Source organism: Camelus bactrianus, chromosome 3, assembly GCF_048773025.1.
Source record: "Camelus bactrianus isolate YW-2024 breed Bactrian camel chromosome 3, ASM4877302v1, whole genome shotgun sequence".
Lineage (NCBI taxonomy): Eukaryota > Metazoa > Chordata > Mammalia > Artiodactyla > Camelidae > Camelus > Camelus bactrianus.
Genome location: NC_133541.1, coordinates 54,629,196 through 54,654,146, shown reverse-complemented (window position 1 = coordinate 54,654,146; position 24,951 = coordinate 54,629,196). Strand labels below are relative to the sequence as shown.

The 24,951-nt window shown below is 38.0% G+C and overlaps 2 protein-coding genes across 7 annotated transcripts in view; one reads left to right on the top strand and one right to left on the bottom strand.

The window, feature by feature from the left end:
- TENT2 (terminal nucleotidyltransferase 2) overlaps window positions 1-1,457 on the bottom strand; it is a 55,368-nt gene extending 53,911 nt beyond the window's left edge. For 2 of the 4 annotated variants that reach the window (XM_045512323.2, XM_074360191.1), the window contains exon 1: window positions 828-1,457. The gene's annotated coding sequence lies outside the window, so the exon portion shown is untranslated. The remainder of the gene's footprint in view (window positions 1-827) is intronic. The other 2 variants (XM_010949251.3, XM_010949253.3) reach the window with 2 other exon arrangements.
- A 107-nt stretch (window positions 1,458-1,564) lies between these two features.
- Window positions 1,565-24,951, top strand: part of HOMER1 (homer scaffold protein 1) — a 187,064-nt gene continuing 163,677 nt past the window's right edge. For all 3 annotated transcript variants that reach the window (XR_012505302.1, XR_012505306.1, XR_012505296.1), the window contains exons 1-2: window positions 1,565-1,814; window positions 4,055-4,156. The gene's annotated coding sequence lies outside the window, so the exon portion shown is untranslated. The remainder of the gene's footprint in view (window positions 1,815-4,054; window positions 4,157-24,951) is intronic.

Here is a 24,951-nt window from a genome sequence, read left to right as displayed (position 1 = left end):
ATGCCTTTGATCCCCTAAGCTCACTTCTTTTCTCCACAATGAAAAAATCCAGCTCCTAAATCCTGCTCACCCCCTGTCAAATTATCCATAAATTTGGAAAAGACATTCTTTTTAATTAAGGATTAGAGGCTATGCAAGTGTTAAAAAATAATCTAGCCACATGATTCCAAACGGACATTTCTCAAATAACTGATAAATGGCCTATTTCACATGGAGCCTGTTAGGGGACATTTTCTGATCAGACAAAAATTGGGACTATCCACACCAACAAAGTAATGTTACTATTATTGGCTATTAATCAGTACATATTAAGAGACTTCTGTCTATTAATGACATGTTAAAAGCCTTGCGGTAATAAACCATACAATATGAGGGTATTTACAAAAGTAGTATGTTACCTGTAATACAAACACACAGACTTAGTGTTCAGTTATGATCTTTCCCCACAAAACCATATGCCACACATCTGTTAAGTTGCTAATTTAGCCTGAGTTTCAGTTTCTCTTCTTTGTTCGCCCTACTGGTATACTAATATAAACAAACAACTACTATTTAAAATAGTTGTTTAAAACCAAGAGCTGAGAGAGATCAAACAAGGCAGGAAACTTGGATAATCCAGAGTTGTGAGACACAAGCCCCTGTGTTCTGGCCTAGAAAGAAATGCAGAGCCTATCTACAAAGACTGAAAGCAGCAAAAACAAAGGGAGTTAACAATAACCGGAAAGAGTCCTAACCTGTGCATTTGCCTGTAAAGCGAAGAACTGAGGCAATTTCACAACGATTCAGTGAAAAGTCTTAAGTCGTAAATTGTTAATCCAGGTATTTACCTTAGTTCTTCACTACCCTTTGAAACACCATGCAGGGTCCCAAGACAATCTTCCTCTTTGGGTCCTAGACTGAGGACCGGGCGCGAGGAAGAGAAACGAGTGAAAAAGAGTTCCTAAGATTCTTCAGAAAGTACAGCAGCTTGGGGGGCTCCCATAAGTCTCGGGTGTTTAAGAGATACTGCTGGCACCTCCCACCCAAAAACAGTGCAGTTTCAGTAAAAGTTCTCGGCGCCCCGTCCCCGACCCGCGCCTATGCGGTTGCTTCCCTCTCCAAAACCCCCTAACTCACAAGTGTCCTCGGGGACAGGCTGAGCAGGGCCTATCGGCACCGCCCGCCCAGGAGCTCCAAGGGCCGGGGCAGCGACGGCCCGGCGTGCTCGGTCCTAGCTTTCGCTCAAGCCAAAGGAGACAGTGGCTAGCGGAATGGCTAGGCCCGGGTCCGGATCCGGATTGTGAGCTAAGTCCCGGGCTCGGCGGCCAGGGAGGAGCGACACAAGAAAAGGCTGGGCCAGCAAGGGTGTGGGAGCTCGGGGGCGGTGGCAAGAGACGGAAGACCAAAAAGTCGCCGGAAAAAAAAGCGGCGTAGAAAGCCCTGTCAGAAACACCCGGAAGAACGACGTGACCCCGGATGGAAACAGCGAGTAGGGAGAGAGAGAGAGGTCACACTTCCGGCAGCCGCCTCGCTCTCTCCTGCGAGCGCTTTGCTCGAGTGCGCAGGCGCGCGACTAGTTGGGGCTTGGTTTGGTCGGAGTAGGTCGTTTGGCAGCTGCGAGCGCGAGTAGGGAAAGGGCTGGGACTTCTCTGAGGAAGGTGGCGTGGGCAGTCACGGACTGTCGGCAGCAAAGCGCTGCTCAGGGCCCCTGCCCAAACTCACATTCTCTTAAACATTTTTTACTGGTCCTTCCTGTCTAAGCCGGGTGACTCCTACCCAGAGAAGCTTCTCCTGGCCAAGTTTTCTCTCACCCTTTTGCTCCAATCAGTATTAAGGTTTGTTTTTCCCGTTAATGAACTGAGAGCTACTTGGGAGGAAAAATGCCTTATTTATCTATAAAGCCTGGGCTCAGCTCCCTGTCTGTAATAGCTAACATTCACTAATTCAACAACTATTTAACATTTCTTGAGTGAGCTTTAATAGTTGTGACAATAGTTGTTTTTGAATTTATTCATGTAAATTTGTTAAAAATATTTTTTTATTGTCCTTCTTAAATGTGCAGCATCTCATTCCCTCGTTCCTGAAATTGGAAATTTGGTTCTTTTTTCTTTTCGTGACTAATCTGGCAGGAGGCATATTAACTTTACTGATTTCAAATCTCAATGTTAGCTTTTGTTTTCATAGATTTTCTCTGTTTTCTCTTTCTTTGATTTCGCTGTTATGTTTATTATTTCCTTCTTTCTGCTTTTTTTTGATTTTTGAAGTTTTTAAAATTTTCCAGTTTGTTGGAAACTGAGAGCACTGATTTGAGATGTTTGTTCCTTTGTAATATAGGCATCTATTGGTATAATTTTCCCTCAAAGTACTGCATTAGTTGCATACCAGACATTTTAATATATTGTGTTTTCATTTTACTTCATTTCAAAATACTTTCTAATTTCCCTATAGGTTTTTTTTTTATTATTTGTGTATTATTTAGTCTCCACATATCAGATTTTGCACTGTTATTAATTGCATAAATGTTTTGAGTTGTTTTGTTATTTAAGTGAATATATCCTTCTTGAAATTATATCTTCAGTTATGTTAGATATATACCTAGGAGTGAAATTGCTAAGTCACAAGAGAACTCTGTGTTTAATTTTTTGAGGAACTGCCAACTCTTTTCCAAAGTGGCTGCTCCAATTACATTCCCACTAGCAGTGCTTGTATGTTCCAGTTTCTCCACGTACTTGTTAACACTTACTATCATATGTCTTTTTGATTATAGCCATCTTAATGGATGTGAAGTGGTATCCCATGGTCTGCAATAATTTGCTTTTGAACCATCAGAACAAATGTTAAAACAATGATAAACAGAAATAAATTCTTAGTGTTGCTATGTAGATAATTGTAACCTCATGACTCCTGAGAATGTCTGTGGATCATATTTTGAAAATAGCTAGAGCAGGGTATTGCAGAAGTCCTAACAAGAATGTGAATAGAAATATTTATTGGGAGCTAACTATATGCCAGGCACTTTTCTAAGCACTCAGTATAAATTATGTCTTATAACCTGATTGACAGTCCTCTAATGATTATTAATTTCATTATTCTCACTGGACAGGGGAGAAAACTGAGTCTCAGTGAGGTCAAGCAACTTGCTCAATGTCCCACAAATAATGCCAAAGACAAGCTTTGAATCTAAATAACCTGACTCCAGCACTCTATGCCTCCTCCTCTAGCACAGCATTGGCCCCTGCTGCACTTAAACCCCAGCTTTGGGGCAGGGTCAGGGAAGAAGGATAGCAGAAAGGTACTTGGGGTTTTTTTTGATGATGTGGTATTTTGTGATTGTTAATTTTATATTTGGTATGTGATTGGCATCATGAGCTCTTCTGTAATGCAGAGTCATCTACAGACTTTTAGGTTTGGATGTGGTAATGTGAAATAGAATGGAGATAATGGATAAAAATAAGGACTACTATTGTATTTTATAAGTATTATATACCATCTCATCTGATGTACCTTGTACATGTTGGGAATGCAGTGTTGAACCAGATTAACTCAGTCTCTACTCTCATGTAGCTTACAGTTCAGAGAGAATAACCTTTAGAAATTTAGAAAACAGACATTTAAATGTAATGGTAATAATTGAGAAAAGGAAAATACATGTTTCTATAAAAGCAAATAACCAGGGGATATAATCTATCGTGGAAGGCATGATGGCTAAATGATGTGTGCCACTCAGATCTCCTTTGTGGGGAGCATTGTTGACTGTCAACCTCAGCTGCTGCCTCTCTCAGTCTACCACCACATTTGGAACAGAGGCCATGCCCTTCCTGAACTACCACCAGCCAGTGACTGAGCACAGCAGAGATGCTAGAGCCAGCCTATCGCTGCTGAACACAGGACCCTTGTGATGGGAAATTCTGGCTTGGAAACTCCCCATTTGGCATAGCCAAAATTTTCTTAGAAGAGTGTTGCAGTCTTTTTCTACCCAATTCTCCCTTCTCCTTAAATAGATGTCAGTCAGACTTTTATTAGAGTCTCAGGCTTTCCCTGCTTACCTTTTCCTCCTCTGTTTTATCTTCCACAGGGAATCTCCTCTAACAAATCTCTTGCACGTCTAATCCTACCTTGGCATTCGCTTTTTGGAGGACCTAACACAGAAGCTTTCCCTGCAAAAGCAGCATTTAAGGTGAGACTTAAAGGGGTAGAAGTTGGAAGAAAATTTTAAGGAAGAAAGAGAACGGCCCTGAGTTAGACAGGAGTTTGGCACAGTGCCTGGCACATGGTTAGAGCTCAGTAAGTATTGCTTGACTAAATGGAATGCAAAGTGCTTTTATATAGAGAGTGTAATTATTCCTCATAAACAATTTTACAAAGAGAGTTATAATATTATCCCTGTTTTACAAATAATAAAACTGAGGATCAGAGCTGTAAACTAACTTGCCCAAGGTCAGGCAGTAGTTGAAAAGTATGGCTAGGATACAAACAGGTTTGTTTCCAAGCCCGTTATTTTTAACTGCTTAACTATCAAGTTATACTGGCTCCCTTCAGGGGAGTTGAAAATGGGCTTTGAAAAGAAAATGCCTGTAATATAGTTTTTTGTAGTCATAATCCATCCAAAAGTCACTGCCTATTCTAAAAACAGGGCAAGAGACATTCTGAATCACCCTGGTGATATTCATGAAAGTCATGAACTGGATAGAATTTCATTAATGGAGTCCATGTTATAAGCAGGGTTCAATAATTAGAGAAACAGAAGGTTGAAAGAAATCCTAGGAAGTTCCTCTTCTAAAAGTAATGCTATGTGGAGATACACAGATGTCTTCCTAAAGAGGAAGGAGTGCCTGCACCCAGAATTACAAGATAGAGATAAATAATTATAGTATTGAAACTCTTCAGACTTACCAACTTTCACTATCCAATGTGATCCTTTACATATCATGGATACACTTTCAAAAGGCATTCTTTGGTATGCAACTTAACATATACCATCTATTGAGTTGAACATTGATCTTGGGAATATAAAATGCAGTACTCCATAATTCTATCTCTAATGAATTTATTGTAGAACAATCTCAGTGAGTGATTATAGGGTATCAGAATGAAAATGAAGTTTAGCAGTTATTCCTGCTCCTCATTTTACATGTAAGAAAACAGCAAATGTATTAAAGATAGACAAGGAAATAGATTAATATGTACTAAGTCATTTTAAGTGTAACAACATGTAATTTCAACTTAGATACTGCCTGAAAACAGACAGAACAACCAGAGAAGGCATTGCAAATTCTACACGAATACACTGTGAATGAAGTTCTCTATTCATTCACCTGGATAGAGTCCTTGGAAATTTCAAGTTGAAATTACTGCCATAGGTTCTCATGTCTTCAGAAATTACTATAGTAAAATATAAATTTGAGTAGCCATTTGCTCAGAGTGATAAACAGCTGACCTAGTGAGGAGGGGAGTTAACAGAATTTACCATTTTCTATGACCATAAAAGTAATTAAAGCTTACTGGAGAAATTTTAGAAAATACAGAATGTACTAAGGAAGTAAAAAATTAAAATTGATGGGACACAATGTAACTAAAGTCTAAGACCTAAAAGCCTGTTTTTGAAAGGCTAATTTTATGCAGACAAAAATAGAAATTAAAATAAAATGCCAATAAAAATCTCAATTTTTGTCATCATGAATGTTTCTGTAACAAAGATACAATTCAGTATGGTCCAGATTAATGTCACAGTCTTTAACTTCTATTACTTTGAAAACTAAAGAACGGAACAACCTAAAATAATATTCTGAGATTCAAAGTAAAATAAATTCTGTGAATAAGAAGAGTAATTTACTAGGCAATGATGATCTAAAAATTTTCTTAGTGGAAGGTTCCAAATAACTTATTAGAATGACTGTAATTAAATGAGCCAATAAGACCCCCCCAAAAAAAACCCTACTTTTTTTTCATTGACTCAATAGTCATTTTTAAAATTGTATTTGATTTTTCTAAACTGAGTCCTGAAATTACATGGATATGTAGACTTCTTAAGGTTATATAACGGTTGACAAATTCTAGGGACACGTAGAAGAATAAGATCAATGTGACAAACACTTCTTTACATAGTTCATTACTAAGGATTTATTTCACATTTATTCTCTTGATCTTGCTTCTTTTCCTCCTTGGAAGATTTCACTCACTCATTTGTTCATTTATTTAATTAGTCATTCAGTCAATCAGCAAATATTTATTGAGTACCCATTATTTGCTAGATTCTCAGCTAGGCAAATTGTTACTATTGTAACAATAGAATGTCACTATTTGGGAGGTGGTAGAAACCCTGAATAGAAGAGACAGCTAATTAGAAAAAGAACCAAACTTCAAGACCAAACCAGCATTATGTGAACAAGATTAAGTCGCAAAAATAGCTAGAAAAGTGTTATTGAGAAACAGGGTTTCATTCAAAAGAATCTTTCTCAAAAGGAAAAGCAAACGGGGGGGGGGGGAGGCATAGCTCAAATGGTAAATGGCATGCTCAGCATGCATGATCCTGGGTTCAATCCCCAGTACCTCCTCTAAAATAAATATATAAATAAACAAACCTAATTACCTCCCCCCACCCAAAAATATTTTTTTGAAAAGCTTCCTCAGAGCTGTGGGAAGAGCCTTACCATGGATTTGTAATTGGGTACAAGTAGGTGGCCTTGGTCTGAATCTAAAAAAAGCCACTCTTAAAAAAAAAAAAAAAAGGATAAGGAAAGAAAAGGGCTGAAAGAAAAGTGAGCTTATTGTACAAAAAGGTAAATTCTCCTAAGTATCAGAATGGTAATGCTTCAGTTTCTACATTTCTTTATTTGCATTCCACATAGCTTTATACCACACTCTCTTCACTCATAATTTCTTCTTAGGAAGCTCCACTCAGAGAAGAATTTTTCAAGGAAATGTTAACCAGATGGCTTTTTCTAATCTTCCTCAGGGAAAAAAAAAAAAAATCAAAGTAGGTTTTGAAAGTAACACTGCCACCTACAAGTAAGTACTTTGAAAAGTAAAATGACTGAAATTCCATCATTTGGGTAGATGTCCAAGCTGCCAGAAATCTTAAGAATAAAGCTTTGGAGTGGGGCTTCTGGTTTACAGAAAATAGAAAGGTGATTAAAATAAAATGAAAAGAAAAATCACTTAAAAGTCTTGGCATCCTTCAAAAACAAAAAGTCTGTTTGCCTATGTGTTTTGTCTCCACATTGGCTGTATCTTTCCAGGCATCCTTGGCCAAGTTACTTTAAACATCTCCACATCTCAGTTTCCTTATCTGCCTAAAGATATTATAATAGCCTCTGCCTCTTTGTTGTGAGGATTAGATTCTTAGTATTTATTAGGAATGGTTAAATTTCAACTCAGATACCTGTCCATTTCATCTTTTCTTGAGTATCATCATGTTTAACCTTGACTAATACTAATAGCCAGGACTCCTTTCCTCTCACCATCACTTGCCCCTAAACAAAGTTACCAGACGCTTTGTTTTTTAGGTGAAACAACATGCATAGGATCCCTGAGTAAGAGAGACTGATTCACCCTGCAGTGTATACCTATACACCTTGGTTGCTGTCGTAAGGAGAGAACCCTAAGTTGAACTCCAGCATTAATAATAATAAAATGGGGCTATAAGAAATTTTTATTGAATTGAATTTTTAGATTTTAGTTTTAGCAGTCACAGAATTCAGCAAGTAGCTCCAAATTCCAAACACATAATGGAGGTATGTATCTCAGTATTAAAATTACAGTCAAGAATTTTAGCGGCCAGCATCAAAATCACAGGAGCTTGATCCCCCAGACCATGACTTGATGTTCTGGGGAGGTGGTTGGATGGAACTGAGGGAAAGGGGATAGGAAGGATGCTGAATATATCAAATTGTGCCAATGCACTACCCAGATGGTGCCACTCTGATAAATAATCAGTATCATTTACTAAATCAATCTGAATGTCATCAAGCTCTTTATTCAGCATCTAGAAAGTAGGTTTATTTAAAATGATAGCTAAGAAATATAAGTGATGCAAGAAGGAAATGAAAAGATACCTTCCAAGCAAGGTTAAATTTAACTCAAAATGAAAACTATAAAGATAAAAATGCAAAGATATGTTCAGCCATCTGTAGAATGACTTCCCTGGCAAAAATTTTAAAATATGCCAATACCAATTATTGATAAGGATGTGAAACAATGAGAAATCTTAAATACTCCTTGTATTTAAAACTACTTCGTTTAAAACCATCTTGGAAAACACTATGGCATATCAAATAAAGTTGAATAAGTATATGTCTTGCAATCCAGCAATTCCTCTACTAAGTATATACCCTAAAGAAATTCTTACCCAAGAGACAGTTACAATTATGTTGATATCATCATTGTTTCAAATAGAAAAAACTGGTCATTGAAATATCTATTGACAAGAAAATGAATGAATAAATTATAGTTCATTCATAAAATGAATATAGCAGTGGCAATAAATTACAGCTATATACATCAACATGGATGAACTTCACAAAAATCTGTATGTTCAGGAAAAATAAAAAGAGCAAGTTGCAAGAGAAAAGAGCTATATGATTTCATTTATATAAAGCTCAAAAACATGCAAAACTAAACAATTAGTTATTTAGTGATACATTCATATGTCGAAAAGCTATAAATAAATGCAAGGGAAAGATAAATACAAAATTCAGGGGGAAAGGGAGGAAAGAAGAGGGATGAAATAATGGAAAGAGAGAATACATAGACATAGAGTGGTAATATTCTATTTCTTAAACTAGGTGATGGGTACCTGGGTGCTCACTTTTTATTAGTAATAAAAATTATGTATTTTTCCCATGAGATTATCTCTATACCGAGACAGCATCAGATGGGTGCCAGGGTCTCTTTTCGCTCTCATCTGCTTCTCTCTGCCATTTCTTCCCTTCTGTCCTTTCCCCAGGATCTTCTCCATCCATCAGTGCCTTATGTGGTCAAGTCCATGCAAATTCCTATCCCTAATGCAGTCCCAGGAAGGCAATTGTAATACCTCCCAAATCATCAATTTAATTGACTCAGGCTTTTCAGGGTCTTCAGAGTAAAACACCGACAAAATAAACATACAAACACATTTTTAACACGATTTTTTTTCATGAAAATTTTGCTCTCCTCTTATAGTACAAAGAATCAGGGGAGAGAGGTGGAGTGCGAGAGGGCGGGGAAGACAAGGAAAGGATGGAGTGGTAGCTGGAGATGCAAGTCATGTCCAGGGAGGAGGAGGAAAAAAAGAGCATTTCAGGATGGAAACAGAATGTTGAAGGCCTGCAACCTAGGAAGCAGGAACATCTGTGGAACTAAAATAAGGCCAGTGTAACTGGAGCTTTGTTAGCAAGGCAGAATGGTTTGTGAGATAGAGATGGGACTCATAGAAAGCAAAGCATTATGGGCACATTAAGGAGCTCGACCTTTAGTCTAAGTAAAGAAAGGGTGGGTGGTTGGGTTAAACCTGGTAGAAGGCAAGTTAAGTAAATTTTACAAAAGTTTGGTTGAGAAAGATTGAGAAGCTGGCCTATGTGAGCTATTGTATATCACTCTATTTCTTGGCTTTCTTGTACCTACATTTTTTAAAATTTAAATTACCCAAATAATACGTGAACATATTCTTAATGTAAAAATTTTCAAGAATACAAACTGAAAAATTCCCCTGCTTTATCACCCTTAACAATTATTGAAACTTCCTCTCAGTTAATAATTATGTACTAGAAATACTTACATCTACAAATGACAAAAAAAAATTTGACTGTCAGTGACCTAAACTAATTGGAATTTATTTGACAGCCAGCTGTTGGCATTGGTTCAGTGATGTCAAGATGGCTGCCATAACTCCAGGCACTGTATCTGTCATTCACAGATCAGTGTGCAGCTAGAGATAATTAATTTTCAACATTGTGTGGAATCCCAGTGTATGAATATACTACAGTGTATCCATTCTCCTGTTAGTGGACATGGGTTATTTCTAGTTTAAGGGGTTTTGTTTTGTTTACATTTTCTGTTTTTGCTATTAAAAACACGTGCTATTAATAGTCTTGTCTTCTGGTGCACAAATTGCACAAATTTATCTAGATTATATCCCTAGGAGTGGAACTGCTGAGTAATAGAGTTTTCACATCTCAATTTTATTTTATTATGCCCCTTATATAAATGGTATCATATAGTACATATTCTGCATCTGACTTTAATTTATTGCATAAGCTCAAAGATTTTGTCTGTTTTTCTCACTACTCTTTCCCTAGCATTATTTATTCATTTAACAAATATTTATTAAATATCTACCATGTACCAAGCTCATGTTGGAAACATTTACTTGAGTTTTCCTCCAAAGTCCCTTCCTTCCCTGTTCTCCATAATAGCCCTCAGTTCTGTTCCTTCAGTTTGCTAGTTTACAAGCCAGTATTATTCCAAGAACAGGGCCACTGCTAGTCCACAAGGTGCTTCTATATTAGTTGACAAAAGGCTTATCCCTCTCCCGACACCCAATCACGTGCCAGGGCCACACACAGCCAGCACTCACTCCCTCAGCAGACGCTCTTATGCAGTACAGCCTGTTCATCCTGTTCATCTGCACAGAGCAGCCCTGCCCAAGAAAGCTAGCTGATAGGCATGCCTACTTCTCTTTAACTGTCTCTGAACCTGTCTAGACTCAGAGGTGTTCTTCCTTTACTTCTGCTATTCTCACCTTTACCTGTCGCACTAAACAGACTGTAGGAGGAGTCCATAATATTTGCCATGAAGAAAAGCAGCCCAATCAGTTCTTTAAAATATAAGTTCTGTGACTCAAAAAAGCACACTCTGTCAGTAAAATGAACGCAGATCCCCAAGCCACGACGGTTTGGCATGGCTTGGACTGAGAACTGGTGCATGAAACAGAAATGACCTCTGTAAGCTACGAATGAAGATACCAGGTGCCTCTGGGGTAGCTTTACCCAGTTTATGACAAGTAGCCCAATTTCTGTGGCTGCCAAGGGACACCAGATAAGCCAACTGGATTCTCTCTTTAAGAACTACACATGAGAGATGAATAAAGGACAGATTACTCCAGTTTGATAAGCCCAAGTGATACTGAGAAATTTATTTTTAGTGATACTCAAGAGTTGCACAAGGTCCCAATGTAGGGAAATTGGAGACCTGAGGCAACTTCCCTTGTACAAAACTTCCAACAGAGAATGAAATCTGTGTGACTCTTTCTTACATTAATTGGCCATTTCCCCCACAATTAAGTATAAACTGTCTTGTATCATTTTCTAAGTTCTGCTTTTCTCTCCGACCAGATGCTAACTTCCTCAAGAGAACTTCCTTGTGAATTCTCTAACCCATGGCAGAGTGCTGAACACACACATAAGAAGAATTCAGTAAATATTTGAGAGGCTGAGTAACTTTTTAAAGAAGTGTTAATAATTTAACCTAAAATGTTTCAGTATAAAGTAACATAACCATGATAAAAATGTAAACAACGTAAGTTAGAGTTCATGGACTTTTTCCCTCCCCTACTCTAAACTATCTCTGCTGAAGGATTATCATTTATTAACTTTTTTTTATGTGGGTTCCCAGAACTTTTTATATGCACAGACATATTAATTTGTAAGGTTTTTTCCTTACATAAAAATGGAATCATTGATTGTTCTGCAACTTGCTTTTTTAATTAAACAAATTTTTTATCTAATCTTCATGTCACTGTGTCTGTGGTATATATCTCATTATTTTAGATGGTCGCTTAGTGTCCCTTCCATAGGATGGATATGTTAATTTTTTTAAATAACCATCTACAGTTGAATAGTTAGGTAGTCTCCAAGTTCTCACTATTATGAATAATGCTACAGTGAACACCTTTGTACGTATTTTCTTGCACACTTTGGTGGTATTTTTGGAGGCTACAGACCCAAATGTGGGAAACTTATAGTGATGGTTTGAAAAGGACATTCAGTTAGGAAAGTCTGAATTCTAGACTTTGCCACTTCTAATCTGTGTTACTCTGAGCAAGTCACTTTGACTCCCTAACATTCTGTTACTTCCTCTGTAAGAGAAGGAAAAATCTCAGCATGTTTCATAAGATTATTGTGAAATCAAATGACAAAACTAAAGCATCATGGTTGATTAATATTAGGTTTCAGTTTAGTTTTAGCAAGACAGTCTTATTTCTTCAGGCTTTTTGTAATCTGCTGAATTTCATTAGACGACTTGCCAATTTTTAGTAGTCTGCTGAAATCTTCCTCTTTTGAGTATAGTACAGGGAACCAAGGAGAAGAATATTATTAAAATCAAATAGACAAATTGTTGCATCCTGCAGAAACAGGTCTTGTTCTTTAAAAAGACTAATTCAAATCCCATTTTTGATCATCCTTTAGGAAAGCATGTAAGTGACCCATAATAACAAAAGAAAGAAAGAAAGAAAGAAAGAAAGAAAGAAAGAAAGAAAGAAAGAAAGAAAGAAAGAAAGAAAGAAAGGAAGGAAGGAAGGAAGGAAAGAAAGGAAGAAAGGAAGGAAGAAAGGAAGGAAAGAAAGAGAAAAAGAAAGAGAAAGAGAAAAAGAAAGAGAAAGAGAAAAAGAAAAAAAAGAAAGAAAAGAAGATACAAAGAAAATGCTCTAGAATCCTATAGGGTCATAGGCAGAGAAGTCTATAAGACCTTTATAATCAAAAAATTCAATTGTGAACTGTAACTGGTTAAGAAAGTGCTTGTTCCACTCCTCTCGTTTTCATAAGACCTGAGCTTGAATTCCGGCTTTACCACTAACTGGTCTGTGAGCAAGAACGTACATTTTCCTCACTTGAAAAATGAAGGGATTGAATTAGATCATCTTTAAGGTCCTGTTTACTCAAAACAATAATAAAAATTATAATAGTTACATATATAAATTGCTTACTGTATTGGAACAAGCAGTGTTCTGATTGCTTTAGGTATGTTGATTCATTTAATCTTCATCGCAAACCTATGAGGCAGGTACTGCTGTTATCATTTCCATTTTGCAGATGGGGAAACTGAGGGACAGAGAGGTTAGGTTGACTTGCCTAAGGTCACAAAGCTAGCAAGGGACAGAGGCAGGGCTTTGGGCCTAAGTTGTCTGGCTCCAGAGTTCATGCTCTTAACCTTCATCCTGTGACTCACTGATCTCTTCAAACACTTGAGTTCTTTGCTTTATGTTGATATTGGAAGGAAACTTCTTTTCTAGTAGTTTCTTTCCACTTTGTTTTGTTTCAAACATCTATTGACTTACAAATTTATTTAGAAGTGCATTTTCCTTTTTTGAGAAAAAAATTTGAACACAGAGAACTTAATATTGGTTATTATAAAATTATTCCAAAACTTTGTAGTTTAAACAATAAACATTGATTATCTCAATTTCAGCTTAGCTGTGTGGCTCTGAGTCCAAGCCTCTCATGAGCTTGTAGTCAGGTGTTGGTGAGGACTGCAGTCTTGCGAAGGTGCTGACAGTCTGCTTCTGAGTTCATGCATGGCTGTTGGTAGATTTCAGCTTCTCTGCACATGGGCCTCTTCATGAGGCTGTTCATATAACCTGGTAGTGGTTTCCCTAGAACAAGAAATTTGAGACAGAGACAGAGAAGCCAAGACGAAGCTGAAATTTTCTGTCTCAGCCTTTCTCCTAATCTTGGAGATGACATTCCATTATTTCAGCCATGTTATTTGCTAGAAGCAAGTCACTAAGGCCAACCCAAATTCAAGGGGAGGGAAAGAAAGCTTCATCTCTCGAGGGGAGGAATATCAAAGAATGTATAAATAACTGTGTTCAAAACCACAGTGAGTATAAGAAAAATATAACAAGCAGTGTTATACTCACTACCCCAAATTGGCAATTATTACCTTATCACATTTTTCTCAAAAACATTTTCAAACAAACAAAAAACACATTAGGAATAAAATCTTCTTTGTTCCTATGTCCAGTCTCAACCCTTTTCCTTCTTTCCAGAGGCAACAACTCTTAAGATTGCATGGCGTATCTTTCCAGTCTTTTTATTCTTTTATATGCATACATAGGATTGTTTGGTGGGGTTTTTAGTTTTTCATAAATGGTCTCATACTTACATATTCAGCAACTTGCTGTTTTTCACTCAATGCTGTTTTGGAATTTATGTACCCTGATATATTTAGACCTAGTTCAATATTGCATTGCATGATGACACCATGTTCAATTCATCCATTGATAGAAATTGCTTCCTAAATTGTAAATCAGTCTTATAATCAAGGTTGCAAGGAATTGCTGTATTTGTTTCCTTGTGCATATGTGCAAGAGTCTCTCTAGACCAGTGTTTCCACATATTTTGACCCCACCCCACAGTGAGAAATTTCTTATTATGACCAGCCTATGTCTCATTGTGACCACATAAAACTGAAGCCAAAGTTTCATAAGAAATAGTACTTATTCTTTCTATGAATAATGACCTCTAATATTACCTATTTTAAATCTATGTTCTTTTAAATTGTTTGCTGAGAGTCACTAAGTTGATTTCTGGACCCATTATTGGGTCTCCATCTGCAGCTTCAAAAACAATCTTCTAGGACTATATCTAGCTATTATGACATACACTGTTTATGGCAGCTTAAACTTTACAAAACATTGCAAACTTACTTTTCATAGTAGTTGTACCAATTCACACTCCCCCCAGCAGCGTATGAGAATTCCTTTCTGCCCACATTGACACCCACATTCAGTACTGTTAGATTCTTTATTTTTGCCCATCTCATGATTGGGTCTCGTTTAAGGGTTGGATGAAAGCAGGCCTGCATCACTGTATTCTTTCTTTTGTTTGGGAGGCACAGGTGTGATGGGGAAGTCTCCCAGGCTTGGCCTCTTGGTTGCTATATGTCATTACTGAGTCCCTTGGAAGGTGTAATAGTTAATGGGAGCATCCCTCCCAGGAATCACAGAAGCCTCTGAAACAGAGCTCGATCCATCTGCCATGGTTCCCTCTGGTTTTACAAGGAAGCTATTCCAGTCCTTTTATCTCATTCCCCAAGCCCTGTGCTCTACAAGCGTTCCCTGATATTCCGCAACCAGTTCTCCTACTGCACAGAGAACATGAGACCATCACAGGAACACTCTGCTGTATTCTATCCTTCATCTATATACTTACCAGTATCTGCTTCCGTCCTTTCCCAGAGGGAGTGTGACTTTCTTCCTGCCCAGGCTAGTTCTTCTACCCCAGCACTGAGGTCTACCCCCTCCCATCCTCTGAGGGCTCTTGCTCCATAAATGGGCCCTTCTTTTGCTCTGCCTGCTAACTGCTCCCCGACCCCCACCTCATCCTTTCTGCGCATAGTTTGCGGAAGTCTCCCCTTCCTGAATAAGGTCTTCCCTTGAGTCCTTGTTCCTCTGTCTGACTTACCCTTATTTATTCTTGGGCCCAAACATCACTTCCTCAGAGAAGCATTTCCTTTCATCCATTGTGCCTATTCTTTGCCTTCAGAATTTTCACCAAAGTACATATTTATTTACTTATTTGTGGGTCTGACTCCCCTACTGTGTGGTCAGCCTCAAGAGGTCAGGGACTTTGCCCTGACATAGAATGGCACTCAGCGCATATTTGTTGACTAAATCAATAATTTCTAGCCTACAGCCTCACTCTTCTACTCTGCTCCTATACCAGGTGGGTATTTTGAAATGAAAAGCCTGTCACATTCCTCCCCAGCTGGAAAAATACTATTAGCCCCCCTGCCTGTGGAATCAAGTCCACTCTGCTTTGTGCAGGATGAAAAGGCTCTGTGAGAGCCACTCTCCCTCCCCCAAGGCAGAACAAGCCCCACTTCTTCTAGCAGAGGAAGCAGAAGAAGAAAAACTCAAATCGGCTAATACTATTATTAGCTGACAGCCCTGATAAAAGAAGTCCTGGACAAAGAGTTTCAAATCCATAGATGAAGGAGGTTATGTAATTATTTATTGATTTCATCCTCTTGTTGGTTTTGTTTCTTCCTCATGCTTTTTTTCTTTCACAAGAAAACTCGGACCTATTGTTTAAAGGAAAGGGAATTGAACATTTCATTGAACACTTACAATATGCCAGGCTTTAGGCTAAACACTGTGTTTACTTTATCCTATTTAAATGTAATTCTCTTCAAAACCCAGAATAGGTATCACCTCCCCTTTCAAAAATAACATGACGGTGGCCAAAAACATCAAATACACCAAGGAAAATAAAACAGTCTGGTGATTTCTATGGCACAAGAAAGTCCAAAAGGCTTGTATGCTTCTTATTAGTTAAAGTTAGGTCACGGGTCATCTCTGGTCACACATGAGACATGTGATACTCTTAATGTGCCAGTCTTCCTCATAATCTCCTCTCCCACCTATATCTCTCTCTTCCTTCTCTCTCTTGAGCTCCTCTCTTCCTCTTGGCTGCCCCCTCTTTCCTTTGCTCTCTCTTAATCCCATGACTTTTTGTTTTTTCATTTTTCTCCCTATCTACCTCTTAAGCCCATCAACAGCTTCACTGTTGCCTTCTAGGCCAAAAAGATTACCGACGGCTTGTCTAAGCAGAAGTGAAAGCAAACAGAAAGAAAGCCTTCTTTTCATTCCTGAATTAGAACTGCAACAAAGTATAATGATGTTGCGGGTCAACAGGGGACCCAAAGAGATAAACATAAACTCTAGACAGGCTTTCAGCTTCCGACACGCAGGGGATAGTTGCCCACTGAGCTCTTGGTCAGGCTGTCAGTCATTACCATTCTCAATTTCCATTTTGAAAAAGAGAACCTGTAACCAGAAGACGTTAGCATTTTATCAGTGCATAGAAGTTGTAGAGGGAAGTTTCCCGAGACTTGGAAAGTAATAGAAGCAGATGAAATATTTTAAAGTACAGAAACTTAGGAATTGGAAACTGAAGGTAGCACCATTTGGAAAATTTAAGATGAAGCTGGTGGTCCTAAAATTCCTCCCATTCTTTAGGTTCTGATAGTGCAGAGGCTACTTTGGAAAACAAACACTAGATCACTAATGCAGGAGGTTTTATACTGTTTGAGTGTTTATATCAAGGTTGCCCTCCATTTTTATGCTTTCTAAATCTCCACTTTTAGGCAAACAAGAAGACACCAAGGGGATAAATCATTCTTTTGGCTCACTTTCAAGACAACGGTATTCATTTATTTGCAAAACTTTTCTAGTGCTTTCTGAATAGCAGACTCCATATTTAAACAAGCCAAATCTTAGAGATCAAGCAGATGCTATAAATCATCAAAATAGCTCCCCATTCCCCCACCTCCCGGACAAACAAACAAGCATTAAAAGAAAATTAGTGTTGAAGAACAGAGCTACTGGGTAGGTGGTTTATAGCTTGTGGGTTGATGATCTGACAACATTTTAGCAGAGAACTTTGCTGACTGGCAAAAAGCAGTGAGTTGCTAAACACTGAGAGATTGTTATGAAGACTTAAGGGTGAAGGTATTGTTTTCTGGAAAAGGGGGCAGTATTTGAAGGTTATAGACCTTCATGATCAGCATGTCATGAGGAGGTATCTTTCTTGATAAAAAAGCAATTATATTCCAGCCAGGAACCACCCCCTCCCTCTTCAACAGACTCCTACCACCCTGAATTAATCACACACCTTGTTGGCTCATTAAGCCTTGGTGTCATTTTGATGCATATATTATTACAACAATACGTGCAAAGCTACAATATTCAATCGGGTTAAAAGGATTTTAAGGCCATACTTTGGAGATGAGAAACTCTGAATCATCCAATTGATTTGGGAAATGAGTTCACTGGCCTATTGCACAGTCACTGGAAGAATGAAAAAGAGAGAGTGAATCCCCTGGGGCTTAAATCTGAAGGGAACTCTTAGCTCTCCACTGCACTTTTAGGAATAAAATAGTAATGGTAGTCATAAGGAAGTTTTATAAATTGGCATGTCAAGAATTTCCTTTTTGGCTAACTGCATATAAGTGGGTTGTTGAATGAGCTGAACTCAGTCAGGTACAAAAGAAAGCAACTTGACTCTATTTCTCCACTGCTCTTTCAAACCTCCTCTGTCAAATTATTCTTCTCCATTCTTGGATGAAATTTGAGGCAAAGATCCTAGTGTTTCTGATCATGTTTGTGTATTAAAAAACTCAGTATCATCTAATATTAAAATGTTATGCTCTCTCTTCATATTCTTTTGCTTTTCAACTAAAAAAAATTTTAAAATGAAGCAAAAAAGAAACATCTTTAAAGTTTTAAAGTACTGAAAGGAAGATAAAGGAAAGAACAAAAACTATCTGGTCAGAGTTTTATAATCATAAAAATATCTTTGAAAAATAAATCAAGTAAAGACTTTTTCAAACAAACAAACAGAAACATTATATTCTCATTTGACTCAAAGTTCCTCTTTATGTCCCCATCCCACCCCATACTGCCACCCCCACCACCCCCATCCTCAGGCCTGAATCAAACTTGCAAGCCCCAAATGGGAAAAGCCAGGGTGGGTCTGTATGGCATGGTGGGGAGGAGGGGGACGGTGTTCTTTCTTCCCAGATCCACTGACTTCTACACTTTATGGCTACTCTTTGTGGCTCTTCTATGGTCTGATCAATGCAGGAGGTGGATTAGAGGACAAAGGCAGTGTTCTCTGGCTGATGCAGTCAACTGTGTTCTCACTACTGAGGAGCTCCAACCTCCAGTTTCCTTTCATAGAAAATGACTCCAGGCTGCTTTCTCCACCACTTCCCACTCCAACTACCACACCTCAGTTTACAGCTTTGGATGGCCCACTACCACCCTTTAGAAAGATCATTTTGATGGAGTCCCTTTGAAGATGACCAAAAAACCCAGTTCTTTTTAACATAATCCACATGCAGCCCATGGAAAACCTGTATATTTGTCCCCCTCAGACTCTCATTTCCAATTGCATTCATCAGAGAAACAGAACCAATAGGAGATAGAGATAGATATAGATAGATGAAGAAACGTATGAAAAGGAATTGGCTCACATGATTATGAAGGCTGACAAATCCCAGATTTACTTTCAACAAGCTGGAGACCCAGGAGAGCTGATTGTGTAGTTCTAGTCTGAAGGCCAGTAAGTTGAGACCCAGGAAGAATGGATATTTCATTTCAGAGTCTGAAGGCAGGAAAAAAGATTCAAGGCCATCCAGCAAGAGAAATTCCCCTTTCCTCATGGGAGGGTCAGCCTTTTTGTTCTTTTCAGGCTTTCTTCTTCAGCTGACTGTAGGATCCTCCCACACTGAGAAGGGCTATCTGGTTAACTCAGTCTCCAACTCAAATGTTAATCTCGTTCCAGAAACACCCTCACAGACATACCCAGAATAATGTTTGGCCCAAGGTCTGGGCAACCCATGGCCCAGTCAAGTGAACACAGAAAACTCACCATCACACCAACTCTCTTTTCACCCTCCCAGCCCACAGTTCCCTTCACCAAGCCTCTTGCCACTCAGATGTTTTCACTTGTGGGACAGGTACTAGTTCTCCTTTCCTCCCAACCACACGCCAGACTCTCCTGGTGGTTCTCTGGAGCCTCCCTCATCTACCTGAGATGTGGGGGTGAAGTGCTCCCTCCTCTGGTTGGAGGGATACACAAGACATTCTCCCCTCCCACCTTACAGGGGCAGGGGAAGGTACAAGATGACTCCACGGAGAACTCTGTCTAGCCCCAGACTTATGTGAAACCCCACATCCGTGGTAGGGTAAACCAAACCAAAATGCCTGAGAGGGCCTGAAATCAACCCAATCTCTTCAATGTCTTTAGGTCCAGGTATCACCCAAGGTGATACTCCTACTCCTCTCCCCACCTCCTACTCCTCTCCCCACCTCCAGTTCTGCCATTACGAATAGACCTCCTTAAGTTCAAGTCTGAACCCCTTGATCTGGCGAGAATGAAAGCAGCTCCAGAATCCCACTGCTGTCAGTGAACCCGAATGCTCCATGTGCAGACTTTCAGCCATCAGTACTACAGGAAGTGCTGTTTTCTGTTCTTTATGGATCTCATGGTCTTTCATTTATTCAACAACTGTTTGTTAAGAGTTAAATATGTTCAATGCTGGGGATATACAGGTTAAAAAACTATGTTGTCTGTCTTCAAGGAGTCATATTCGTGTGGGTTACATAGATGATCATACTACAAGTGTTCTGTGGGGTATGAATGTAAGTTCCAAATGGCCAGGATTACTCTGCAAAAACCCTCGAACATGTAACAACTGGACAGCTAGGATGGTCCTGACAGGCTGCTTGTTCCCATAAGCCTGGGCAGCCAGGGATGGATCAGGTTTTCTGGGGCCATGAGCTTGCATAAAGTGGGAGCCTACATGAAGAAAATGAACATAAAAATTAGGCCTTCACATTTTACAAAATCATGAGACCATGGGAGCACATTGCCAGAGCCTTGGGGCCTTGGAAAGGACCCAGCAAGTGAGAGGCCCTGAAGCTGAAGTTTCAGTGTCTTCTCATAAATCCGTCTTAAGACTCGGTCCATTTATGAAAGCATTAGGATGGTTCTAGATTGTACCATGGTATGTTGGGGCTCTACAATCAGATTGGCAGATGTATACCAGACTGATTTAGATAACCTCTGCCAGATACTTCCTGAGTATCTCAGGGAAAGTTATTTAAATTCTCTAAGCCTCAATTTCCTATATTAGTAGACCCACTTCATATGATAGTTGCAAAGATTAAACTATATAAGCATGTAAAACATTTTAGCATGGCTCATAATTAGTGCCTATTAAGTGTTAGCTATTATTAATTATCAGTATTAAAATCTGAAGTAGCTGAACTCTGCCCTGAATTTGCCTTTTCAGAACTCACAGATCTTTGGTTCCTCACAACACAAAATTCCAGGGAGCATCTGTAAGGAAACATAATTTGTAAGGAGTGTCTGTAAAGAATTAAAATCCAGAATCTCCAAATCTAGAGTTTCCTGGTTAGAAGGAGATGCTGGACTCTCCTACTCTCTCCCCCATAACTTTCTCCTCCCAGTGGATCATCTGGCCACCATCCTGGCTGGATGAGAAGGAGCTGCTCCTCCTTGAGTACACTGAGACCAATCTGGACTATGAAAAAAGAATTAACTAAAATCTAGGAGATAGTTTTAAAACAGAATAAATCGAAATAGTATCCAAGGTAAAGTTTGCTTTCTCACAGATACCTCTCATTCCACATGAGGCCTTCGGGGGAAAAATGTTGCTTGGATTCCTCCTAGCTTCCAGACTTCCTCATCATGGTCAGTACCATAGACAAGTACCTACCACATAGTTGTACAATCCCAGGCATAGAACTAACATACAGTTATGCAGGTTGGGCACTGCATAAAGCTATCACATCTAAGAAGGCACCATTGAAACTGAAGACATCATAGATATCTATGTTTACCAAAATAATTTTCTGGCAAATGGCAGCTAAATGTTTTGTTACATAGTCAGTACATTATGATACTTTTATAGTCATTGAAAGTAGAATGTCTTAAGGAAGTATTGGGGAGGTGGTGACTTTTTCCACTTTGTACAGATTTATGATGTGGGCATGTCTGGGCAGGTAGAATATTCAAAGTCTAGGAAGAGGAAGATAGATCCAGCATCCTGGCCTGTTGCCCCAAAACTACAGCCTGCCCTCTCAGTTTCCATTTCCGATTTAAGGCCCTACCTCTTCCTCTAGCAATTGACGTAGAGAATCGCTCCACCCTTCAGCCAAGAGATTTTGACTTTACTGCTGCAAAGCTTAACAATATAACTAGATATGCATATAATACAATAATCTACAACAATAAATACAGCTAGTAATAGAGACCAATTTCCTTATTCATGTTCTAAAATACACACACACATAGTTTTTGTTTATTTTAAGGCCATGTTAATTTCAGTAAAAACAAATTTCAGTTACCCGAATGGCGAAGCATGTATTAAATTGGGTAATAGACTGTATCTGCTGTTCTTTTTGACAACTTCAGCTTTTATAACATCACATCTAAGACAAAAGGAAAATATTACTAAGTTGATTTGGTTTTCAATGTAATACTTATCAGATCTGATGTCATAGTTCCTGAAACATCAATGAAAAGAGAACGTTCAGTTTTTCAAATGTGTTGGCCCAATATAAATATAGCTGTATCCAACAACATAAGACCTAACCATATTTAGCCTTCCTATCTTTAGGGTAAGTATATTCCTTGAAACATGGTCCTTATTGCAATATTTTGTACCATGTTTAATTCTCAGCATGTTCTGAGATTTAAGTTAAAACAAAGCTTTAAATAAAAAAGAAAACAGTTTTTAAGATTATCTTTTAACTGCAATGTAGAATTTCCAAGTTAATTCAAAAAATAGTAACTTTTTATTATTTAAAAAATTTTTTGTGAAATATACCATACCTCCACAATAGTGTATATATTTTTATGTGCTCTTTAAAGAATAGAAGAATAGCTCTATACATACTATCCATCTTAAGACATAGAACATTACTAGTACCTTAGAAGTTGCCTTTCTATCTCTCCCTGAGTATGCCTGTTTCCCTGTCCACCATAAGTAATCATATGTAGAAACTTTGTTAACCATTCCATGCTTCTAGTAATTGTTTTATCATGTATGTATCTCTAAGCAATATATTGTCTAATTTTGTCTGCTTGCATAATTAATGTAAATAAAAACATACATATTTAGGCTTGTATGTTTTGCTTTTCTGTTCAACATATTTTTGAGATTTATCATCCATTGATATACAAAGCTGTATTCATTCAGTTTTGCTGCTCTGTAATGTTCCTTTGTATAAGTAGACCACAATTTAGTTATCCATTCTACTACTAATGGATATTTGGGCTATTTCCCATTGTTTGTCTTTTTATGAACAATGGTGCTGTGAACCTTTTTATTCACGTCTCCTGTGCAAATGTGCACAAGCTTCTCTAGAATTTAAGCCTAGAAGTGGAGTTTTAGTATTCATCAAAATAGTTAGATTAAGAAATCAAAGCAGTGTCAAACCACAGTATTCACAGAACATATATATGATGATGATGATGATAATTTCCTTCCTGGATAATGACAAAATAGGGAAATCTCATGCTTTGCTTACTAGTTCTGGCTTCAGAACATTATTTAGTATCACCAGTCTCACAGGAGGAAATTCCAGGAAACCTAACACAAGTCCCCAGGTTTTTCCAAACAGAAGACAAGAGCTAAGAGGATAAAGACTCAATGAAGGGGTTTACTAATTGATGGTAGTTTTGCCAGGTGATCTAGAAAGAACTGAAGTCTGACTGTTATCAGAAAACTTGGGGCTGGATAGGAGAAAGAAAGCTTGACTTCTAAGCTTCTTCCTATGTATACATGGCTGTATGGTCTTGAGCAAATCAGGCAATCTCAATGGTTCTGTTTTCATGTCCAGAAAATACTAAGTTTGGATTCAGTGACCCTTGGGTCACTTTCTGCTCTAAAATTCTTGATTCAGTGGTTTTTAAGTTCCTTTAGAAATAACAGCTTTGCTCGCCCCCTAGTGGTGTCCTCTGGCATTGCAACTGGGATAACCGGTTTAAAATGGTGGTTATTGCCCCTCAAAAACTTCCCTGCACAATGTATTTTAGGCATTATAATTAAAGGGCAAGAAAATTAAAGGAAGCTCTTTGTGAAGTTATTAAATTTTTTGAAATAACACAGAAATAAAAAGGTATTTTTCACTGACAAGAACTAACATTTGGTTATTCTAATAACAATAGTGTCCTTGAGTGGTACACTTAAAATTTTTGCATTTATTTTAATAAATTTAACTACAAAATGAGAAAAAAGGTTCTATTTTCTTCCTCCACGATGTAAAAAGAAATCAATTAATGCATCTCCTTTATACTAAATTAATGCTAGTAATCATTATTTAAGTTGATAAAAGACTAGAGAGTTCCTGAGGAATAAACAAAATAATTTACATAGTACACAGCCCATAGTAGGCATTCAATACAGGTTATATGCATGTGAATCTTAATCTGGAAAAAAAAAAACAACAACACTTTTTTCAGCTGGAGCCTAAGTCGTCTAGTGGATTGAAAGTAAAAGAGAATGGTGTTGATCTGCTTTGTAAAACTCTTGGGAACAGACTTAAACACTTTAAGACTGAGTTTCTCTATTTGCAAGGAGAGGGTAAAATTCCTGATGCTCGTTGAAATGACAGGGACATCATAAAGATTAGTGAGTTGAATGTTGGTAAAGAATATCATATTCCTTATAAGAGCAATGTTATGTAAAGACTTAGTTCAGTATCATCAGAAATTGGCTACAAAGCCACTATGAAATGCATTACCTGTCATTTTTGAAATAGAGTATAAAATCCTAACAAGAAAAATAACCCTGCTCACAAAACTATAAAATGTCATTTTTCTTCAAAGAGAGGAAAATAAGAAAAACGAAGACTTCTACCTTTGAATTTAAACACAAAATCAATATATAAAGGAGAAGAATCGGGCTCTGAGTCCTGAATGTTTTTGTTCTTTCAGCATTTTAATGAATAAATGAAAAATAGGTTTAATTATTTAAAAATTCTTTGACAGAAGTTTAACTTTTTTGTCTTTCTGTTGTCTTCTTAACAGTAGAGTTAACTTGAGAAATCTTTTTCTAGGCTCTTATCTGTTCACCTGACTCTCACAGAGACAGCCCAATTGAAGGGGAAAAAAATGAGCTTCAAATCAGAGAAGCTAAATTTTAGTTCTGGCTCAGAGACCTTGAGGTCTCTGAGACTTATCTTTTTCTATAAAATGGAGGTTTTGAAAATAGCAGTAGCTTCTCCCCCCCCCCCCCCAGTGCTGTTCTGATGATTGAGTGTGTTAATTCTCCTTAGTGGCTACAAAGTTATTTCCAAATGTTAATAATTGTTTTTCATATCTTTAGTCTTTATCTATACAGACTTACCAATCTCATCTTTATCAAGTAGCAAGTTTTGATGATTTTACCCCCAAACTCTCAAATCCAGCTCGCTCTTTGTAAGTTCCATCTCTTCTGCCCTGGATTCCACAAGGACTA